Here is an 11,620-nt window from a genome sequence, read left to right as displayed (position 1 = left end):
GACCAGAGATGAGGACAGACGTGGACGCCGGAGCCGGACCACCAGGAACCGATGCAGGCGTGGCCGGAGCCGAGCCACCAGGAACCGATGCAGGCGTGGCCGGAGCCGAGCCACCAGTAACCAATGCAGGTGTGGCCGGATTCGAGCCACAAGGAACCGATGCAGGCGTGGCCGGAGCCGAGCCACCAGGAACCGATGCAGATGCGGCCAGGACCGAGCTACCAGGAGCTGAGACGAGCGTGGCCGGGACCGAGCCACCAGGAGCTGAGACAAGCGTGGCCGGGACCGGGCCATCAGGAGCTGAGACGAGCGTGGCCGGGACCGAGCCACCAGGAGCTGAGACAAGCGTGGCCGGGACCGGGCCATCAGGAGCTGAGACGAGCGTGGCCGAGACCGGGCCACCAGAAGCTGAGGCAGATATGATCCGTGCGGCCTCCTGGAGGTCGGCGGGGGCCGCGGCAGGAACCGCAGCCGGTGCGACCTCCCCCTGGAGGTCGGCGGGGGCTGTGGCAGGAACTGCAGCAGGGGCGACCCCCTCCTGGAGGTTGACAGGGACAGGAACTAGAACGGCGTCCTCACAGGAGCCGACAGGAACAGGAGCTAGAACGGGAGCCGACAGGAACAGGAACTAGAACAGTGTCCCCGCGGGAGCCGACAGGAACAGGAACTAGAACAGTGTCCCCGCGGGAGCCGACAGGGACAGGAGCTAGAACGACGTCCTCGTGGGAGCCGACAGGGACAGGAGCTAGAACGGCGTCCTCGCGGGAGCCGACAGGGACAGGAGCTAGAACGGCGTCCTCGCGGGAGCCGACAGGGACAGGAGCTAGAACGGCGTCCTCGCGGGAGCCGACAGGAACAGGAGCTAGAACGGCGTCCTCGCGGGAGCCGACAGGAACAGGAGCTAGAACGCCGTTCTCGTGGGAGCCGACAGGAACAGGAGCTAGTATGGCGTCCTCGCGGGAGCCGACAGGAACAGGAGCTAGAACGGCGTCCTCGCGGGAGCCGACAGGAACAGGAGCTAGAACGGCGTCCTCGCGGGAGCCGACAGGAACAGGAGCTAGAACGGCGTCCTCGCGGGAGCCGACAGGAACAGGAACTGGAACGACCTCTACCGGGCCGACGGGAACTGGAACGACCTTTACCGGGCCGACGGGAACTGGAACGACCTCTATCGGGCCGACGGGAACTGGAATGGCGTCCTTACCGGAGCCGGCAGTGCTGCTCGCGGACTCCTTACTAGAGCCGGCGGGGCTGCTTACAGCTACCGAGCCTGGCTGGACTGGACTCTGAACGTGACAGGTCTGGACTGGACTCTGAACGTGACAAGGCTGAGCAGGGGCTGGAGCCTGAGCGGAGCACGACTTAACTGGGGCTGGAGCCTGAGCGGAGCACGACTTAACTGGGGCTGGAGCCTGAGCGGAGCACGACTTAACTGGGGCTGGAGCCTGAGCAGAGCACGACTTAACTGGGGCTGGAAACTGAGCAGAGCATGGCTGGGCTGGAAACTGAGCAGAGCACGGCTGGGCTGGGCCCTGAGCTTGACAGGGCTGCACTGGAACCTGAGCGTGACAGGGCTGCACTGGAACCTGAGCGTGACAGGGCTGACCTGACTGAGACGCAGGATCTGGTGTTGCTGCTGGCTGCAGGCCTGGGAGTTGCAGGGCCTCACGCAGGCCAGGTTCCCTCAGGATGAGAGCGGCTGCCTCCTCAAACAGTTGTTCCCTCATGCCTTGGTCTGCTGCCGAATCAGCAGTGTGGGCAAAGAGGAACGCAACCGGGGGGGGACAAGGGAGGTGGATCCGCTGGGTGACGCCGTCTGGGATGCCTGCTATGGCCGTGGAACAGTCAATAGGGGAACCAAAAAAATCCTCTGCCGGGGAGGAGAGCTGCTTGGTCACCGCGACCGAGGTCTCTGGACCCTGGACCCCGGAACCGTGCCCTCGCCGACGTCGTCTGGGGCGCCTGCGACTGACCGTCGTTCGAGGCGCTGGGAGCGGCGCGGGCTGGGTGTCTGCAGCTGGGTCCGAGGGACGAACGGAGACGGCGGCGTTTGGAGCTTGGGCTGGGACCGTCGGAGCAGCGGCAGGAAGGGAGACGTGAACCGCCGGAGCGGTGACAGGAACAGGAACCTGATCTGCTGGAGCGGCAGAGCACGCGTCAAGTCCCTCCGCATTAGCCGGAGTCCATCAAAAAACGCCTGCACTCCGGGGTACTCACGCCACCAGAACTGGTCCTCCAGTATTTCAATGGCCAGTTTCACTAGACGGAGACGTGCCTCAACGCTGGGTGCTTCCGCATATTCGTTCGCTAGTCTCTGGAGATCTCCGCGGATATCCTCCGGTAAACTCGGGCAACAAAAATCCATTGCTCCGGTGCGTGGTACGTGCACGGATAAAAACAAACAGAGAAAAAGAAAAAGGAAAAACAGTAACTGACCTGGGTGAAGGCTGGGCACTGGCTGGGTCCAAGTCTGGCCAGATTGTTCTGTCAGGAACGGCAGAGAGAGGACCCAAATGCACAGTACGGACGAGGATTATGGTTAACGAACAATGTTTATTGACCAAAATGTAGTCAGGCGATCCAGATCAAAACGTGAAGACTCAGTTTAAGGCACAAAGGGAGCAGGCAAGATCAGGTCCAGTAAACATGCAGGGTTCGGTACACAGGTGAGCTCGGCAGAGATGCAGACTAGGGCTAGACAAAGACGTGGTCAGACAGTCGGGAACGATACCAAGATCTCCAGGCGTAGGTACAGACAGGGTGCAGGCAGGAATCGGCGGTCAGGTTCAAACAGGATCATGCAACAGGTTAGCTATACGAGAACGCTGGAAAGTGGTCTTGGAAACTCAACAATCTGGCGGTTTGCTTGGGTGAATACTGGTGCTTAAATACTGAGGACTGATTACTAAATGACGGGCAGTTGCGAGTAATGACAACCGGAACATGAAGCGAGAAGTAACCAGATGGAAACAGAAACCGAAAGTACTACAAAATAAAACCAGAGTCCTTCAGAATAAAACAAAAACCCAGATGGTAACATAAAGTAGAAAGAATATTGTGAAATCTACATAAATAGTGTGAAAGTATTACAAAGATGATTTTCTGCTAGTGTACTTGATGTGACAAAGTGCAAGTTATCCCCTTGAACAAAAGGAAATTCAGTTTGCAGGCGCTGTAACTATAAGAATGTAGCAACGGTGAAACTGTGTGTTGTCTCCTTGGATATAACTGTAAAAATCACTTTACACCCTGTAGGGCTTCTGTCCTTACTTTACCTACAATTTCATCTCAAATAAAGCAGACATACAGAATCCCAAGGTTAATATTGTGTTATAATTTTTATTTTGCCTCAATCTGAGAAACTGAAAAAAACGTGTCTTTATTAAAGCTGTAGTCCCTGACTATTGTTAAGTACATTACAGATCAAAAGGTCCTAAAACACGGGTCCTATTGTTGTATGAAATTAAATAACAAACTTCCAGTGGAACTGCTGCTACAGGACTGTATATTATTGTGTGTAAGGATAGTAAGTAGATGTGCTTCCATAACATTGTCAGAGACCATGGCATTAATTAATCAAGGCTCTGGGGCTTCCAGGGAAGGAACTGTGATAGCCAGTGTTTTTCGACTGCTTGGTTTTAATTTTGCACGCTAGCTTATCCGAGGCAGGTCCCAATTATCTGTCTGACTGCAGGTGCTGCTGATATATTCATATACATTTACCGTTTTTTGTTTCCTTATTATATGCTAGTGTCTCTTTCTTGTTGGTCCTCATTTGTTCGATTACGTCCTGTCCTACTCCTAGATCTCTAGTTCCTTGATATTATTGTTAGTTTGTGTGGTAGTCTATTGTGTTAATATTAATAAGTAATCTATATTATTTTTTATCTATTATTTTTATTATTTTCTTGGCCAAATTGTTTTCATGCCTTACAGGTCTTAAATCATTCAACTGTGAAAACTACATGACAAAATGTTTTGCTACTGTACCTTCTATCCTTCATTGGCATACTGTAGTTCAGTTCAATAAAGGAATTAATAACTTTCATTTTCAAGTCTTAGGAGATTACATGGTTACTGAGCATTCTCACAAGGTCACAGGGGAAATGGCAGCACATTACATTTTAAAGTCTGTTGAAAGTCAAAGATAGCTAGCTGTATTTAAAGCTCAAGAATATTAATGTAGTGGGGGGGTTCAGCATTAGGTCTATCATGGTAAGGTCTAAAATAATGGTAAAGCTTTTGTAACATACACAGGGACAAACTAGACTAAGAGGAGAACCCAAACGCAAAGACCCATACACATACTAAGTAACAATGACAATGATTTATAGAAACAACAAAACATACACATGCACCAAACGAAACAAGAAATAATAACTAATTAACAATCACTGCACTAGCAGGATAATTGGCTCAAACGAATAACTAGTAATCTAAACATAGAGCAAAGAGACACCATACAGATTCACAGCACGAGCAAACAAACCTGGACAAGGACATGAAAGAACCATGAGGTGAACCGAGAAAGTAACTACAGGTAAGATCTATTGACGAACCAACAAAACTAAACTCAAACTAGGAGTTTAAATATTGAATACACAGGTAGACATAATAACACTAATCACAAGACAGAAAACAACACAGGAAACCGCGTGACATCAGGATAAGTTAAAGTAAGGCTCCTCCAGGAGGCCGGAGAGCCGAATCACAACAGCTTTTTTCATGTGTTTGCATAGTTTTTTTATGAAAATATGCCATTTATTTATCAAGAGAGATTACCTTACAAAACAATTTTAAGTTTAGCTCATAGCTATACATTTATACACAATAAAACAAGAGTGCAATGGTACAGTAGCTTTGAATTTCTCTGTAAATATGTATGTACCAGAGACATCTGCAACTTGAAAGTCAGGCACTTTTAGACCCCTTGAGGCGGGGTCTAAAAGGATAAACAGACACAATGCAGTATGGACACAGCATTTCCATTGGAAAATGCCCAGTGAAGGCTCCCATGCTGAAAGTAGTCCTGGCGAATTGCTGAAAGTAGCTGAAACACTTAAGACAGCTGAAAATAGCTGAAGCATGTAAAGCACAGATGAATGAATTTGAAGAGAATGAGTTCTTTAAACAGAGCTGAATGTTTGCAGAAAAAGCGGAAAATACAGGAATACACAATATACCTAAATAAAACAAAAACTGCTAAATCTCGAATAAATAGTTTTAAGTTTTAAGAGTTAAAAGAATAGCTTAAAGTTATGGAAACATTAAATACACCTGAAAGTAGCTGCAGAGGAAAAGTATGCAGGTAATTGCTAAACAGTAAAGAGTCTTAACTAGTCATAATAAACCAGTTGAAAGCAGAAATACTGCTATTTTTAGCTAAGAATTTGGATTGGTGCTTTTATTTTAAAAATATCTTAAGGAAGCCCATGCAGGTAATGGCTGAACAGTAAAGCATAATAGATTCATTAACTACTCACAACACACCAATTGAAAGCAGAAATACTGCTATATTTAGCTAAAGATTTCGATTGGTGGTCTTTTATTGAAAGGATATGGACAAAACATGCAGGTAATATTACTAAACTAAAAAGTAGTCTCATTAAATAGTCATATTTAACCAGTCAACCTTTTTATTTTTATTTGGAAAAGGTGTTTGGACAATTGATAAAGGGTAAAACAGTGTTATTAATTAGCAGTCATTACCCAATCAGAAGCATAAAAATGATAATAAAAAATCACTAATAAATAAAAGCTAATATATTAAATTGGTGCTTTTATTTTGAAAGAATATGGAAGAAGCATGTGTAAGTAATTGCCCGTGCAGGTAATTGCTAAACAGTAAAGTAGTCTTATTAATTAGTCTTTATAAACTAGTTGAAAGCAGAAATATTGTAATTTTTAGCTTAAGATTTCAAAAGGATTTGGAGGAGCTGTGTGTGCTTAATAGCTAAACTGTAAAATAGTCTCATTAACTTGTCACAATTACCCATTCTATTGTTGTATGAAATTAAATAACAAACTTCCAGTGGAACTGCTGCTACAGGACTGTATATTATTGTGTGTAAGGATAGTAAGTAGATGTGCTTCCATAACATTGTCAGAGACCATGGTGCTTTTATTTTGAAAGGATTTAGAGGAGGTGTGTGATTAATTACTAAACAATCAAACCGTGTAGTGAAGTAATCAGTAATATGCATAGAGCTGCTACACTGATCATCAGGAGTTGCACCCCTGCTAAACAGGCTTGTTACAGCAAAACCATAATAGCTGTCAAAAAAAATGTGCTTAATTAATCAAATGTAACATGTGTCATGAACAAGTCATAACAAACCAGTTAGAGAAAGAGACAGAAAGCGAGAGACAGAAAGCAGAAATATTGCTATATTATATCTAATTAATTATTTATAAATAATCAGTTAAAATATTACTGAAACGAGCGGTTGAGTTGAATGTACTGTATAGCTGATTGGTACTGCAAAACAAAAGGTGCAAGCCAAGGACTGAAGCCATTGAACCACAGGATTTACTGTAGCTGAAAGAGGACGTAGCTGAAGCGCTCTCTACACATGGAGAAAGTTATGTGTGTGTGCGAATATAACATATTTATTGGTTCAAACAACGACTTGAGAGTTGCAACAGTCCCAAAAGGGTAAATTTTAACGTAGTGGCCCTGTCAGGATTACGCAGATATCGGACCCACATGCACAGCGCGGACAAGTTGGTAGTTAACTGATGACAGTCTTTATTGGCACAATTGTGGTCAGGCAAGCAGGGTCATACACAGGTGAGCTTTCAGCGTCAGTACAGAAGAAGCTGTTAGTTATGGGTAAAACAACCGTTCTTGTGTTTGTAGTGTTATAGTTAAAGTTAGGATTCAAAAAATGTTATAACTTTGGTGAAATTAATTTAGCATCTTGTTGATTTATGGTTGTAATTTGTTCTTGTTGTTTTGTGTGGTACACCATGAGTGAGGAGAGTGTGTGTGGGAGTGACCGTCAGCAAGCAGTAATATGTTGGGTGTGTGACAAATAAATCAGATTTGCCTTCTACTAAGAGAGCACCCCAAGAGAGACCGTCTTTTCATGTTTGTTTGCCTACAAGACTAATGAGTTCCTGCAGCAATTGAGACATAGATCGTTTCACCTATAGTTAAGTACAGGACTTAGCTGGACAGTCAATTAATTGCCCTTGCTTCGTGTGTCAAGAAGGACTCCTTCAGTATTCATTTTATTGAATGTTGCTACAGTCTAGAAAGTGTAAACCTAGGCCAAATGTGCATAGTTTAATACAACATCATGCATCAATCATTTTTTCTACTGTATAAGGAAAATGTCAAAGCAGACAAGCATTCTGTGATGAAAAAAAAATAATAATAAAACAATGACATTGTTGACATACTTAAAATATTATAATTAAACATATTAAGATTCATCTCTTATTTAAACATGAAGAGCCTAATCCAAAACTTGGTTATTATTCATTGCAAGGGTCACTCTTATTAACACCAGTTTTGGGTTTTTTTGATTGGGTCTGCAAAACAAAATGTGCCAAAATAGTGTTATAGTTAAAGTTAGGATTTAAAAATTGTTTAACTTTGGTGAAATTAATTTAGCCTTTTGTTCATGTGTAGTTGTAATATTTTGTTGTTGTTTTGTGTGGTACATCCTGTCACGGATCAGAGACGAGGACAGACGAGCAGGTGGAGCCAGAACCCCCAACAAGGATAGATGTGGGGACGGAGCCAGATGAGGTGCCAGACGACCCCTGACGGGAAGGCTAGGCGGAAGCTGTTGGTGTTGGATCATCAGGAACTGAGGTAGGTGTGTTCAGTGCCGGACCATTAGGAGCTGAGATAACCGCGGCCGGCACTGGAGGCCCTCGGGAACTGTGGCAGGAGCGACCTCCTCCTGGGGGCTGTCGGGAAGTGCGGCGGGAGCGACCTTCTCCTGGAGGCCGTCGGAAACTGCGGCGGGAGCGACCTCCTCCTGGAGGCCGTCGGGAAGTGCGGCGGGAGCGACCTCCTCCTGGAGGTCGCCAGGAACTGAAACGACCTTTCCAAGGTAAACAGGAACTAAAACGGCGTCCTCAGTGGAGCCAACAGGAAGTAGAACGGCGTCCTCAGTGGAGCCGACAGGAACTAGAACGGCGTCCTCAGTCGAGCCGACAGGAACTAGAATTGCGTCTTCAGTGGAGCCGACAGGAACTAGAACGGCAGCCTCAGTGGAGCCGTCAGGAACTAGAACGGCGTCCTTAGTGGACCCGACAGGAACTAGAACGACCACTTCCGGGTCGACAGGAAGGGCTGGAGCTTGAGCGCGACATGACAGGGCTGGAGCTTGAGCGCGGCCAGGTGGTTGAGCTGAGGCCAAGGCAGGACTGGTTGCGGGAACCAATGCAGGCTCTGACGGTGGTTCAGTGTAACCCAGGGCCACGTGCAGTGCAGGCTTTCTAACGATAAGCGCGGCTGCTTCACGGAAGCGATGCTCCTTGGTGACTGGGTCAGTCGCTGCCTCAGCGGAGTTCAGGTAATGGGCAAACGAGAACAGGACTGGAGGGGCACATTGAGCACGGATCCGCTGGAAGGTGCTGTCCAGGAAGCCTGCGATCGAGGTGGGGATGTCGTCTGGTGGAGTGAGGAGGCCCTCTGTTGGAGGAGAGGGTTGCTTGATCTCAGTGGCCGAGTCCTCTGGACCCTGGACAGTGGGAACCGGCTTTCGTCGACGCCCTCTAGGCCGCTGACAACCAGAGGTGGACTCCATCTCCTCAACTGCCGGGGCTGAAGCAGGATCGGGGGCCAAGTTACGGAGAACAGACTGGAGAACTATGGTGGTAGCGTGGGCTCGGACTTGGGCTGATGAGATGGTGTCTGGAACATGAGCTGAATCTGCCTGAGCGGCGTCTGGAACATGAGCTGGATCTGCCTGAGCGGCGTCTGGAACATGAGCTGGATCTGCCTGAGCGGCGTCTGGAACATGAGCTGGATCTGCCTGAGCGGCGTCTGGAACAGGATCTGACTGAGCGGCGTCTGGAACATGAGCTGGATCTGAATGACTGGCGTCTGGAACGTGAGCTAGATCTGACTGAGGGGCAACGCCTGTACTCCAGGATACTCATGCCACCAATACTCTTCCTCCAGGATAGCGATCGGCGTCTTGACCGTGCGGAGCCGCATCCTTGGACTGGATGCCTCCGCGGTTTGCTTGGCGAGCTCCCTGAAGCACCAGCGGAGGTCCTCCGGTAAGCCCAGGCAGGAAAACGTCATTGCCTTTGTCTTCATCATATCCATGCATGGAAAAAAACAAAATCCCTGATCTCCGGCTGACAAAACAGGGCACTGACTGGGTCCAAGTCTGGCCAGATTGTACTGTCACGGCGCTCTACTGTAGGTACATGCACAGCGGAGACAAAGCTCGGTGATGAAGAAGGTTTACTAGAACTTGTAGTCAGGCAAGGGTCAATACACAATTGAGGCAGTTCAGGTACAGGTAAGGATCCAGCAATCGGTGGTCAAAGAACAGGCTCGGGTCGAATACACAGCAAATCCAGAAGCTCCAGCGAAGGTACAGACTGGGACAAGGCAAAGACACGGTCAAGAAAGCAGGCAGGAAATGGTACACGATGAACTTACAGGGAGATGCTGGAGAGTTGTCACGGGTGTATCAACAAACAATCTGGCAACTGGGCAGGGCTAGAGCTGGTGCTTAAATGCAGAGTGATGATGACTAGATAGGTAGCAGGTGAGTAATTACTAACAGGACACAGGTGAGTCAACTAAAACCGGAGGTAAAACTGCAACTGAAAACATGGGCACTGAACAGGAAGTGGTACAAAATAAAACCGGAAATAAGTGAGAAACGTGACTACGTGACGTGAAATGTGACACATCCTGAGTGAGGAGAGTGCGTGTGGGAGTAACCATCAACAAGCAGTGATTTGTTGGGTGTGTGAAAAATGAATGGGATTTGCTTTCCACTAAGGGAGCTCCCCAAGAGAGGCTATCTCCCTTGTCTGTTTAACTGTTTCTACCTATACATAAGCATGGGAATTAACTGGACAGTCAGTTATTTGACCTAACGTAACTCTTGTTCCAATCAGTCCAGAGGGACTGTTCCAGTCCTGAATGTTGCTACAATGTAGAAAATGCAAACCTATGTGAATATTTTAACACAAAATCATGCATCAATTATTTTTCTACTGTATAAGCAAAAGGACAAATCTAAAAAGCATTGTGATTAAAAAACAATTTAAATAGAATTTTGATAATATCAACATACACATAACACATAAATAATAACAATTAAACATAAAGATTGGTCTCTTATGCCAACATGAAGAGCCTAATGCAATAATTGTTTATTAATCATCACCAGTTCCTGTTATGGTGCGTCACCCCCAATGCATTGTGCTATAAATTTGCATATATTGTTGAATGCTGTAATTTTGAATTAATTCCTTAAAAACACTCCTTCAACTATATGAAAGACCAGGTAGTTTAAAAAGCTTAATGTCTAAAACTGCTCTTATGGGGAATGAACAGTGCAATGAACTCTTCAGTAATACTGTATGCATAGAGCTGCTGTGGACACTGAGCATTAGGAGTTTGACTTGTAAGTACAGAATGCGTCAGGGCGAGGCCACCCATCAGGCAGACGAGACAAGAGCCCGTGGGATGCCGGACCCAAGGACCAGGACAGACATGAGACCAGACCACCAGGAGCCGAGACAGACGTAGCCGGATCCAGACCTCCAGGACCTGAAGCAGACGTGGTCGGGACCCGACCGCTAGGAGCTGCACCTGCACACAATGGACCAACAGACACTGGAACCAGGAGCAGGGCGGCCACCTCCTGTCCATCGGATACTGGACCGCCAGAGACGAGCCCAGTTGTGGTCACCTGAGCACCCCCACGCCCTTCGGAGTGGACACCTGCACAGAGAGAGCGACCCCTTCAGGAGGGCCGACAGGAACTGGAGCGAACCCTTCAGGGGGGCCGACAGGAACTGGAGCGACCTCAGGGAGGCCGACAGTAACTGGGGCAAAAGCGACCCCTTCCAGGTCGACAGGGGCATGAGCGACCCCTTCCGGGTCGACAGGGGCATGAGCGGCCCGGCTTGGCTGGGGTGCACACTGGCTGGCACGAAGCTGGAGCTTGAGTGTGACGTGGCTGCAGCTCAGTGAATCCCAGGGCCTCACGCAATGCAGGTTTTCTGATGGCAAGCGCAGTTGCTTCACGGAAGAGGTTGTCTTTGATGTCTGGGTCGGACGTTGCCTCAGCACAGTTTAAGTAGTGGGCGAACAGGAACAGAACTGGAGGTGCACATACAGTAGGGAACGGATCCTCTGGAAGATGCTGTCCGGGATGCCTGCGATGAAGGTGGAGGTGTCTTGTGAAACGAGGAGGCCCTCTGCTGGAGGAGAGGGTTGCTTGGTTACAGAGGCCGAGTCCTCTGGAGCCTGGGCCTTGGATCCGTGCTTTCGCCGGCGGCGTCCGTGAAAAGTGTGTGGTTAATTGCTAAAGTGTAAAACAGTGTGAATGACTAGTCACAGTTGATCCTTTTATAATATAGCTGAAAGTTACTGATATATTAAATATATAACTCAATTTATCTGAAG

This window comes from Betta splendens, chromosome 11 (genome assembly GCF_900634795.4).
Source record: "Betta splendens chromosome 11, fBetSpl5.4, whole genome shotgun sequence".
Classification (NCBI taxonomy): Eukaryota; Metazoa; Chordata; class Actinopteri; order Anabantiformes; family Osphronemidae; genus Betta; species Betta splendens.
The sequence above is the reverse complement of the archived record's forward strand: the minus strand, read 5'-3'. Positions refer to the sequence as shown.